This window comes from Hoplias malabaricus, chromosome 17 (assembly GCF_029633855.1).
Source record: "Hoplias malabaricus isolate fHopMal1 chromosome 17, fHopMal1.hap1, whole genome shotgun sequence".
Classification (NCBI taxonomy): Eukaryota; Metazoa; Chordata; class Actinopteri; order Characiformes; family Erythrinidae; genus Hoplias; species Hoplias malabaricus.
In genome coordinates, this window is record NC_089816.1 from 13,361,143 (window position 1) to 13,372,971 (window position 11,829).

The following is an 11,829-nucleotide window of genomic DNA, read 5'->3' on the forward strand; positions in this document are numbered from 1 at the left end:
TGGTGATATATTTGTTGCATGTCTCTGCTGTGATAATCACACGACATTCACATAGAAGGATATGTTATTTTTCAACAGTAGGATTACATATATTTGTTATGTTAAGTTTGTTAAGTAATTTGTTATTTGCAAGCACAAACACAAGAGACATATACAAAGGCATATATGTCCAAAAAACTTTACAGGAGATGAAAACATTTAATGAAAGTTCATGAATTTCTGTTCCTCAATATATCTTGATTTTCAAACAATATATAGAGCAAGTGCAGATTAAATAAATGCAGATTTGCAGATTCAATTAAAGTGCCATGTCTCTACTAAACACTCAGTACTCTTATTATTAAGCACCAGAGAGTCTTTTTACAAGTATAAAAAGTTTGGTTGGAAAGCGCTCGTCTAGATGACAATGAGCAAGGGCAGGGTGACGCCTGTGGCACACCTCTACGATTTTGATCACAGAACCCATTCAAATACATTCAGATGCTGAAGAATCACATGAATGCCATAAAACCATAAGCAGTATCAAAAGATGCCCTGTTCCAGAGAGTGTGGAAATATTCACATCATCGTTGGCCTATTTGTTTTACATGCTATTTACATTTTAAATGGGGTAAGCATGCAAACCAGAGAATGATGTTTTCCTATATGCCCAGCCGCCAGTGTATTTTACTAAAGAACCACAATGGAGCAGAGGAGATGCCTGCCACCCCATCCACTCGGAGCCAGAGCCAACATTATGATGATGGATTTCACGTGACTCTGTGACATGCCCTTTTTATGAAGTGTCATATACAAGGGGATGTCATAACAGTGTGTATAAACAAACAAAATACAAGGTCCTCCAGGCCTGTGGGCAATATTTATAAAAAGTTGATCACAGATCAGTTTGAGGTTAGATTTTACAAAATGCAGTATTGAATACTCATCCAGCAATTGTTTTAAATCAAATGTAGTGAGAGGGAGTTTGTCATTCCTTAGCTGCAGTAACATATAAATGTCCACTAGACATTGGAACATAGCTTTAACACTTCATGGCATTCGGCAAAAAAGTATTATTGTTTATTTTGATCAGATCTTGATGGTTAGTTTGGATCACAAATGTCACTTCAACTCTTCCAAATACTGATGAGAAAGTTTCATTCATTCATTCATCATCTGTAACCGCTTATCTAATTCAGGGCCGCAGTGGATCCAGAACCTACCTGGAATCATTGGGCGCAAGGCAGGAATACACCCTGGAGGGGGCGCCAGTCCTTCACAGGGCAACACAGACACACACACACACACACACATTCACTCACACCTACGAACACTTTTGAGTCACCAATCCACCTACCAACGTGTGTCTTTGGACTGTGGGAGGAAACCGGAGCACCCGGAGGAAACCCACGCGGACACAGGGAGAACACACCAACTCCTCACAGACAGTCACCCGGAGCGGGAACCGAACCCACAGCCTCCACGGCCCTGGAGCTGTGTGACTGCGATACTACCTGCTGCACCACTCTGCCGCCCCGAGAAAATTTCAATGGAAGTCAAAAGATTTTATTCCATATAATCCATGGAGCATTCCTATTGGTCCAGATATTATGACATTTTCAAACAATGTGAAGCACAGCTGTGTTCAACTGATGTAGTAAACTAAAAATCAACAAAAATAGAGATACATGTTTTTAACTGGACAGCAATATATTGGCTGCAGCTCCATCAATCCACAGAACACAGTTTAACTACTTCACAGCTCACAGCTGTAGATTTATAGATCTGCAGATAGTTCATCTAATGTGAAGGAGATGTAAATTTAAAAATATATTTTCTCCAAAGGCTTTACTTTTCATTCATTGTCTGTAAACGCTTATCTACACTGGAGATCAAAATTAGAGAACAACACAGTTTCCTAAATGTCAAGGTCACTGTGTAGTCCTATGTGAATTAAAAGAGCAATATTTTAATCTTATTTCATGAGTTGTATATATTCTAAAGCACAGTATAAAAAACTTATATGAAATCATTGAAAAAGAACACTGATTAAAATTAGAGAACACCCTCAGATACCTGCAAGTTATCAGTGTTAATCAGGCACCTGGTGCTAATTTGCTTAATTATCTGACAAACCCTATTTAACTGGCAGTCTAAATTTCCAGTTTTCTTGACTTGGCAAGATTGGTGAGCCGTTCCAAAGTGACTGAAACCCTCTGGCAGCAGGTTGTCCACATGAAGGCCAAAGGGGTGACCCTATCAGCCATAAAAGGAGAAGTTGGTAATTCCATGTTTGTGATTTCTAGAATATTGTATCATTAAAACATCACAAACTCATTTAATTCCCCTAAGAAGTCTGGTTGCTCATGAAATGCAAGTGAGGACATGATAATACATAGAATCTTCATGGGGAATTGGTTCAGCACTACAGCTGAAATTGCTCACCAGTTCAGCACTGAACAGGGAAAGAATCTGTTTCAAAGTTTAAGAGCATTTGGACTGAAAGCCCACTCCACAGTGACCAAACTTCTCATTAGCAGAAAGAATCAAAAGGTGAGACTAACCTTTGCTGAAGAGTATGTGTGGACAGAGAAGTGGTTCAGAGTTCTCTTTAGTGATGAAAGCAAGTTTAATTTATTTGGGTATGATGGGAAGTATTGTTTATCGACAAACTGGGAAAAGGCTGAATCCAAAGTATGTAAAGAAGTCAGTGAAAGGTGCAGGAGGATATGTCATGTTTTTTTTTTTTTTCAGCAGCAAGAGTTGGACCCCTCATACAGCTACATGGCAGAGTAAATGCAAGTGTGTATCAGAACATCCAACAACGCGTGGTTACTTCCTTGCATTCATCACTCAACCAGCCAGCAATTTTCATGCAGGACAATCCCCTCATGTCACACTGCAAAACCAGTAAAGCAGTTAATTGAATATAAAACATTGAAACAATGAAATGGCCAGTCCAGAGTCCTGATCTAAGCCAATAGAAAATCATTGGTGACCAAGTTATAGCAAAGAAACCCACAACTGTCACTGGACTGTGGAAGAGACTGCAAGAAGAGTGGACCAAAATCAGTGTGAGACTAGTGATGTCCTGTAGCCACAGATGCTGAAGTCATTGAAAGCAACAGCCTGTACACTTCCTACTGATCGGTGACTGTTGTAACTTTCAGAAAATGTAGTTGTAATCGTTCTGTGCTACAGTCATTGCTGTTCTCTAAGATCATTGGGTGTTCTGCAAAATAAAGGTTTTATGTTAAACATCTTAGTAATTTTATAAACCTGTTCTAGTGGCACGGTGTGCCCCTTACAAATACTCTTCAAGCCTGAGGTCCAGAGCCTACCCAGAATCACTGGGAGCAAGGTCGTGAACATAACCTGGAGGGGGCGCCAGTCTGTCACAGGGCAACACACATTCACACCTATGGAAACTTTTGAGTTGGACTTTACTTAATATATAGAAATACTAACTTGTTTTCCACTACATTGTCCCTTAAAATAGATATTGCAAATGAGAACTTAATTTCCTTTTAAATGATTATTCTGGATAAAGGATTATGACAATGTAAAAAAAATGCATTTTGAGAACGTGTCATTATTATGGGGAAAATTCATTATTTGTAGTAAATAATTTAGATATGTCTAGTTTTACTTTTCAAGGGTAAGGTTGTGTAATTTGGAATATTAAGTAATTTTGAGAGTAATTTTTTATATATTTTTGACCAGAAATTGAGAATAGTGCCAAAATTATTAATTATAAATTACTTAGAATTAGGTTAAAATGTACCTGGTATTATATCATTGAGGAATTGTCTCTCATACTAGTCCCAGTAAAATTGATGTATAAATTCCAAAAGTTATTTCACTCCTTTAGAAACAATTTAACATACACATTCGTCAGTAATATTTAAGGGACTATGTTTATTGTAATTTTACAAATCTGCTGAGATCAGGAGTATAATTCATAGTCTCACTACTCCAGTGGATTGTTCTAGTGCCACACTCTGGCCGAGAGTGAAAATACAGCCTGAGGTGGGTTTACTATCACATCTCCAATGGGGGGCGCTCACAGTGCATCCGATACAGTCCTAAAAGTCTCCTACCAAGGACTTTGTTGTGGAAATTTTCGTAAGGTTCTCAAACCATGTATATGTCATTATCATAATTCAGAATATTATTTAAAAGACAATTTTTATTTTCTGATTCCGTACATGTGGTGTTTCCATTTTATGGCATTTGGTGGACCCTCGTCCAAGGCATCTTACAATTTTAATGTCGTGTCAGAGGGAGATACAGCATTTCTTACGGGGTTTCCTGCCCAGAGGGCAAAACCTTCACATTCTTGTCATATTCTGAACCCTGTAAATACTAAGGTTTGTGTTCTTTTACTCTATAAGGGTCCTTCATGTCCGTTTTTAGTATTTTAGTTTTTCCAGTGTCCTTAGACGTTTCTTGGAATTGCACGGAATTGTTTTTGTCCCCCATAGAAAGTACATAAGTGCATACATAAGAAACTGCCATAAGTACATAAAATGTGTGCAGAAAATGTGTGATAAATTGTAAAAATAAAATGACCCCTCTGTAGTCTTTGGAAGCTAATATTGCTTCTCAGGATTTATCTATTTATGTCTCATTTTCACACAAGCCCAATTTTCTAACTAACTATTTCTGCAAATAGTCGTATAAATGGGTGAATACATCTGAGAATATTGTTTTCTTATTTTTATGTTCAAAAACACACAATGAAGACTTAAATTCACTTAAATTTAAGAATCCTAAACGATGCTTGGACTGAACAACCTGTTATTACTTTAACTTTATAGAGGTATGCAAACCCATTTAATTGCTGGTATTTCCTCACTACAATACCCAGAATGCATTGCACAAATGTAGCTGACAACTAACACAGATGTGTTTTCTGGCTACTTAGCAGGAAAGTTAGCCATATGTCTTCCTTCTGCATTAACCAGCTTAGTGTGGAAAATTTCAAACATCACGCCCCCTGTTTTAGCTGGAAAGGAACTGAAAGCAGAACCTCTTGAGACTATAGTGGCACCACAGTAAGAGGTGCGCAGACATGTTTATAACAAATATAGTACAGAGTAAATTGTTCAAATGGTTGGATTGCTCCTTTAATACACCGACTGCAGATTGTCAAATATGTCAAGAAGCCCCTATCAGTCTACTCTTTAACCCTTCATAGTTGCAGGGTGTATATCTAAGAAAAGGAGCTTGGTGTTTTATTCTCTTGCTGATGGTCTGTGGCCCCAAGACACTCCAAGGACCAGCCAAGCAATTTGTTAACAAAAAGTAGGACCCTGCCTTGTGTCTCGGTGCTTGTAATGAGGTGTTTGGACAGTACACTTTGACAAATTTTCCATAGTGCAGCTGGCATTCTTCAGCATGGCTTCACCCCATGCTTTCCAGTGAGAGATTCATGAACAGCCTTCTGTTGATCTTGACTTTCCTTGAAGAACGGGGAAATGGACACCATCACCATCTACATGGATCAGGAATATCAATTTGCATTGATATCATTACCCCGTAGTGCTTGCTGGAGGTGCAGATTTGAGCCCTGAGTGAAGGAGGTCCATTTAAAGCTTAGCTGGAGTCAGTTATAAATCCAACCATCTGAGGAATGTCCCTCCCACTTCTCACCAACATACATATCTTTGGATGAAATAAACACACATGAGCACCGTCTCTCCAAGTTCATGACAGAACAACGATTGGATCAGGTTTGGTCAATGAATTTAGTCAGCACTGATCTGATCTGTTCATGGTCTTCACAAAACAAGTTTATAAGTGAATTTTGTTTAAGGACATAGCAGAAGGTTTATCATGTCCCAATGCACAGCAGGCCTGTAGTATGAAAACAGGCCTGTGACCCATCATAGACACCACGGCTAAGCCTTTAGCATCAGAAATACTTTCAATGTCAAAGCAAAGTTTGGCAAGAGATGTAAAGACCACTGAAATAAAAACACGTGGAAGAATTTCCAGGCACCCACAGTAAGAGGTGAATCAGACATCCAAGTCATTTTGGGTAGGGGAGGGGTGTGTTGGACCTGAAGAATCACTACAGAAATTAAGTACAAGACAAAAGTCAGTTTCAGAAAAAACACAGGTAACTGTATTTAACAGAAAATTACACAGTTCTAAAGTTCTAAATATTAAATACTACATAACGTCAAAACTGTCCCGCTTTTATAGGCTCCTTACACACTTCATTAAGTTTTATTTTCACTAAGTATCTGCAGAGATATTTTTTTCTCCCCACATCTCTGAAGCTTATTTAACCACACTGGTTACATTTTCTTCTTTTCATTCAGCAATGTTGGGGGTCTTGGTTCTCCTCTTTCACCTCCTTTCAGACCCACAGCATTAAATTACTTCTAATAACAGAGAAGATACAAACAGGTGTGGATTTTTCAGATCTAAAACAAAGGTGCAAGCATCGTGTACTGTTGGTGGTCTCCCAGGTTTTGCATGACTTTTATGAGTCCCATTTTCTCTGTTCCTTTAAAAAAATGTTTCTTCCTCATTGTATTATATCTACTTTCATCCTGAAAATAAGCATGACTGTATTCTAAAAGGAGGGTTCTCTGATTGGTGCAGTTCTGTAAAACATTCTTTAAAGTTTTTTCCCCACTGAAATGGGTTATCCTATATCTTTAGAAATATTGCTTTATAAATGAAGTATTTGCCTCTCACAGTAACTAAATGATTGCACTTATATCCTTCAGTACACTTATCACTCAAACAAAAGTGAACAGAACTGCAAGGGAATGTTTTCATACATCCAGCATCTCTCAGCACATAAACCTCCTATAGACACTACACTGATTAACCATAACATTATGACCACCACCTTGTTCCTATACTGACTGCTCATTGTCTCAACACACTGACCATACAAGAGCACTTTGTAGTTCTACAATTACAGATTGTAGTTCATCTGTTGCTCTACATTCGTTGTTTGCCCAGATTCACCCTGCCCTTCAAGGGCCCTCATTTGTTATGAATGTACACTCTTTTCTAAATCTAGAAATAATGAAACTGTATACAGTAGTGAACATCTTCCACTGCTCCACAGCGCAGTTCTGAGGGTGTAAGATGTTATTAACCTCTAGCTGATGCTGAGTGTTGAGCATGGTGACCTTAAAGCTCACAGTGCTTTAGAGAGTTCCATTTCATGTGTTTTCTGTACGATTATATGAGCTGTGTATGCACAACCGAACATCCGTGTCCAGAATGGGCTGCACCATAAAGTAGCTGAATTCACTCGTTATAAGGAGTGTCTACAAACATTTAGACATATGGTGTATATAAAGAGAGGGAGGTAATGGTATTAAAAATTTACAAACCCATCAAATTTGTATTTAATGACATGGACCTCAGTAAATATTTAATGTTAATTACTGTCTTTCAATCTTACTGTTTTCTCTCAGTTTATTTTATTTTATTTTCTTCCTTTATTCCCTTCTTTCTTCCTTACAACTTCATTCCATCTTTTCTTTTTTTTCATTTTGTGCTGTCTTTAGGACAAAGAGATGTTGTTCCGTTTACAATGTTTACACATGTTGAATTTATGACACTGTCTGTGTTCTTGAGAACTAGATGAGGAAAGAAAACACAGAACTTAAGGCTGTCTCTTCAGCTCCTTACGCCCCCATGAGCAAAGAGAGAGAGAGAGAGAGAGAGAGAGAGAGAGAGAGAGAGAGTGTGTGTGTGTGTGTGTGTGTGTGTGTGTGTGTGTGTGTGTGTGTGTGTGTGTGTGTTCAGTGCCTCTATCTCCACTCACTGAGCTCTTCATTCACTCTGACACCACACACGTCGAGATGGAGCCTCACTGCACTTTCACTTGTTCCATTTAAACTCTGTGGTGAAGGTCACAGTGAGAGAGAAAGATACGAGGACAGCTCTTGGGGCCTGTACTTTAATTCTAAATTCCATCCTAAATTTCTACTTTAGGTAAGTCCTCGGCATACATACAACTCGTTTATAAAAAAAGTGTTTATGAACTGTGCTGCTGCTGGTAACTTGTTTTCTTCTACTGAGGTTTTATAAATGACCACTTAAACAGAATTTGAACTTATCATCTTTCTTTAAAATCAAATCTCAATTTATGGAGGTTTTATAAACGAGGACCTTCCCAGGGGCCACCCTCTGGGAGAACAACTCCAAGAGGAGGATAGCTTTGTTTTAAAACATTGAAATATGTCTGTTCATGCAGACCAGGATTTGAGATCAATGCAATGTTAACGCTAAAATACACAGCCACAAAGTTAACTGCTTATTTCATGCACAATGCTTTTAACATCTTAACAACTTCAGACATGTTATTAATAAAAAATAATGACTGTCAGTGGAGGGGTATTTTATATATTGGGGGAAAATTTAAATACATGTCATAACTTTAGCACAGTCATTTTTATATTTTTTCCATCCCCCTCCATGTTAAATTCAGCCTATAAACAGTTAAAATGCTATAAAATCTTCAGAAATGTGTTCTCTAGAAAATGTATATTTAGTTTCACATGAAAAACCAATATGGCCAGAGAATTCTAAACATTGCTTACACAATTTAATTTTTAAGCATTTAAATGGTTGGTTGAGTTCTATTTAATTGCCTTGTCCTCAGAGCCCTTGAAAAACATTGGAAAATGTGCTGTGATATCATTATAAAAACATAGATTAATTATCATTTGCATATTAACCTAACTATGGTGATTAAATAAACTGATACTATTTCCAGAGTGGGTTTAATGGAATTTTTAATACTAAAAGTGAAACATGACACTGATAATATCCAATAAGACCCACATACACATTAGAGTAGACATTTTATTACCAGTTCTCATACTGGAGTTCTTTGTCATATCACTGAGATATTCCTCACGTAGCTGTCTGTGAGAACATGGTACATATGTGTAAAATGAAAACGTCAATTTTTAAACTTGATTTGAACAAATGATCTGAATCCTACCGTTTTTACTGTTCACTTAACATTGCTCCTCTTTGTTAACATATGAACATTTTCCTCATTGGCCTCTTTATATTAACACTGACATTAACCTCATACTGGGTACGAGTGCGTGGTTTCTGTGTGGCTGTAGGTAAGGGGGATAAATTATACATTAGTAAATGTTGAAACAACGAGCTGTGTTATCACTCTCACTTTAAAATGGCAGCCAGACACTAAGTGCTCCAGCAAGATGACAGGCCTAATTCACATACCAATGTCATTTCACAGTAGCTCACCATAATATTATGAGCTCTGTCTCTATCTCAACAGGGCTGGTATTCCACTATTTACATTTGAGAGATTTAGATACTATACACAGACAAGCATGAACCTTGGCACCTGAAAAAGGTGTGGATATGATTTCTTCTTGTGGATATTCAAAACTTACTAATGGATGATAGAGTATCTAACTGCCCACACACACACAGGAACACAGTTTGCCTTTATATAATTTCAGTGATTTTTATGTGTAATGTTATATATATCAGCACAGAGCTTTCTCCTTGACCCTAGAGTTGTCAGTTGCCCTGTAGTGATTATCTTAAGTTTATTTAATTAGTTTTACCATGAGATTAATGTAGTTAAACAATAATGGACATATTAGGTTTCAATTTATGATTATGCAAACTGAATGCCAGTATTTCTATGGGTTTTTAATGCAGGAATCAAGGAATTCATATTCTTATTAATTTATATTGTGTCATATGTCTTCAGCACTGTATGATTTACCTGTTGTTTTCACCAAATTTATATCAAGATAAATTCTGATGAATCTGTAAACAAGACTAAAATCACACTTAATATTTAAACTAGCAACACAAACTGTTCCGATTCATGATCCAGAAAACTCAGACAAATTGCTAGTCCAGCTGTAACCAGCTATAGTAAAAGCTGATTAACAGTAGGCATTGTTAGCTAGCTAGACGCAGGGTTGTGCTAAACGTGGTAAACCAGCAAAACAGTTAACATTCTAATCATTCAAGGATGTAAAATTTTGTTTGTTAAAAACGAACACCTTTAAAACAGTACTACTATATAAACAACTGTTTCATTTAACAACATTAGTCGTTGGAATTTTAACCGTTTTATCCCTGAAGCTATGTCCTGTGTGAATTTTTTTTTCCATACTACCAAGAATTTCCTAAACCTAATCCCAAACCCAACAAATTTAGAAATATATATATATATCCTATTCATGACCCAACATAGACACAAAGACACAAAAAAACACAAAATGAACCACTGTTCTTTACGCTGTCAAATATAGACTCCAAAGTATGATGGTGAACAGACTGCTCAGCGGTGCAATCTGGAAAACATTCTATAGCACCCCATTAACCTATGAGCATAAAGCCATAAAAAACACTGATTAATTCTGTTTTCACCAACCTGACACAGTCTAAAAGCAGAGAACAAACATGTTTGATCAGTCATTTTCCTTGACAAAAGGTCTATACTGAATAAATAAAAGAAAAGTCAACATATTAGTCAGGTGAAATCTGAGGCTATATTCTTCAAATCACTGTACTTATAACTGGGCTAATTTATCAGCACATTTGAAGCTAATATTTATTTCTTTGAACATAGAATGTTCATAAAGGATTGCAGTATATGAAACGTTCAGTGCTTGTTTGACACCTTATATTGTATTTTCATTAGTATCCCACGCACACACACACCTGGTCTCTTTTCACTTGCTGTCAGTCATGGTCCATGTTGGGTAGAAGGGAATTAAAAGTAGGGTCACCCACTATTTGACAAACAAACTCTCACTTAATAATAGGGGATGGAGAAGGGGTGGCACAGAAATCTTTATCAATGTTGTTTGATTACACAATTTGGTAAACAGGACAACGAAGATTAAGGCCTCTCAGCCAAAACACCAGACTTCTGCAGCAATAGTGTGCTAAAATGTGTTGCTGGTTTGACTTCATGAACTCAACAAAACCCATCAGAATGTAGCCGCAGTACTGTGGTAAGTGTGGCTGATTTAAATTTATATTTAAGGCATTTAGCAGATGCTCTTATCCAGAGTGACCTACAGAGTTGCTACGTGTTCAGCTGGAGTTTGTATTAGAGCTTAAAATACCCTTGAGCTCAGATACTGCCAGGGTAAGGCCAGCGCTGACACCTAGAAGGAAAATAAAAGAATAGAGAATTATCACAGTATAAGTGCAATAACAAGCAATAGTTCTGTGTTCTCACTTAGAAAGAAGGCAGGATATACAACAAAGAGTTTCAACAAATGCTTAGTGCTCACTTACGTAATTCAGGAAGAGATGAGTCTTCAGTCTGCATTGGAAGACTGCGAGAGAGTCTTCTGTTTGGAGAGCCAATGGGAGTGCATTCTTGGTGCCAGGACAGAGGAATCTTGTCGCTTGTCTTCCATGTGTCTTGCCAGGTTGTGGGTCAAGTTGGGCTGTACTTAAAGCTCAAAGGGCTCAAGGCACAGATCAGCTCTTGACCATTACCATAAGGTAGGGAGGGGCTCGTCCATACTTGGCTTTGTAGGCAAGCATCAGTTTTAAATCTGATGTGGGCGGCTGACAGGAAGCCAGTGAAGGGTGTGCAGCAGAGGAGTAACATAAGTGAACATGGGAATGTTGAAGACAAGTTGTGCTGCTGAACTTTGGTTTGACCTCATTATCTACATCATCAACACAACACACCAGAATGTTGCAACGATACCATGCTACTCAAAAAGAAACTTGATATGTGTTGAAATGTTATCTTTGTTGATGAAGTGTACAATGTATGATGATGTGTTTTATATTCTGTACTAAAGGTCATAATGTGGAGATCTTGAGCGCACAAAACAAGAGAAG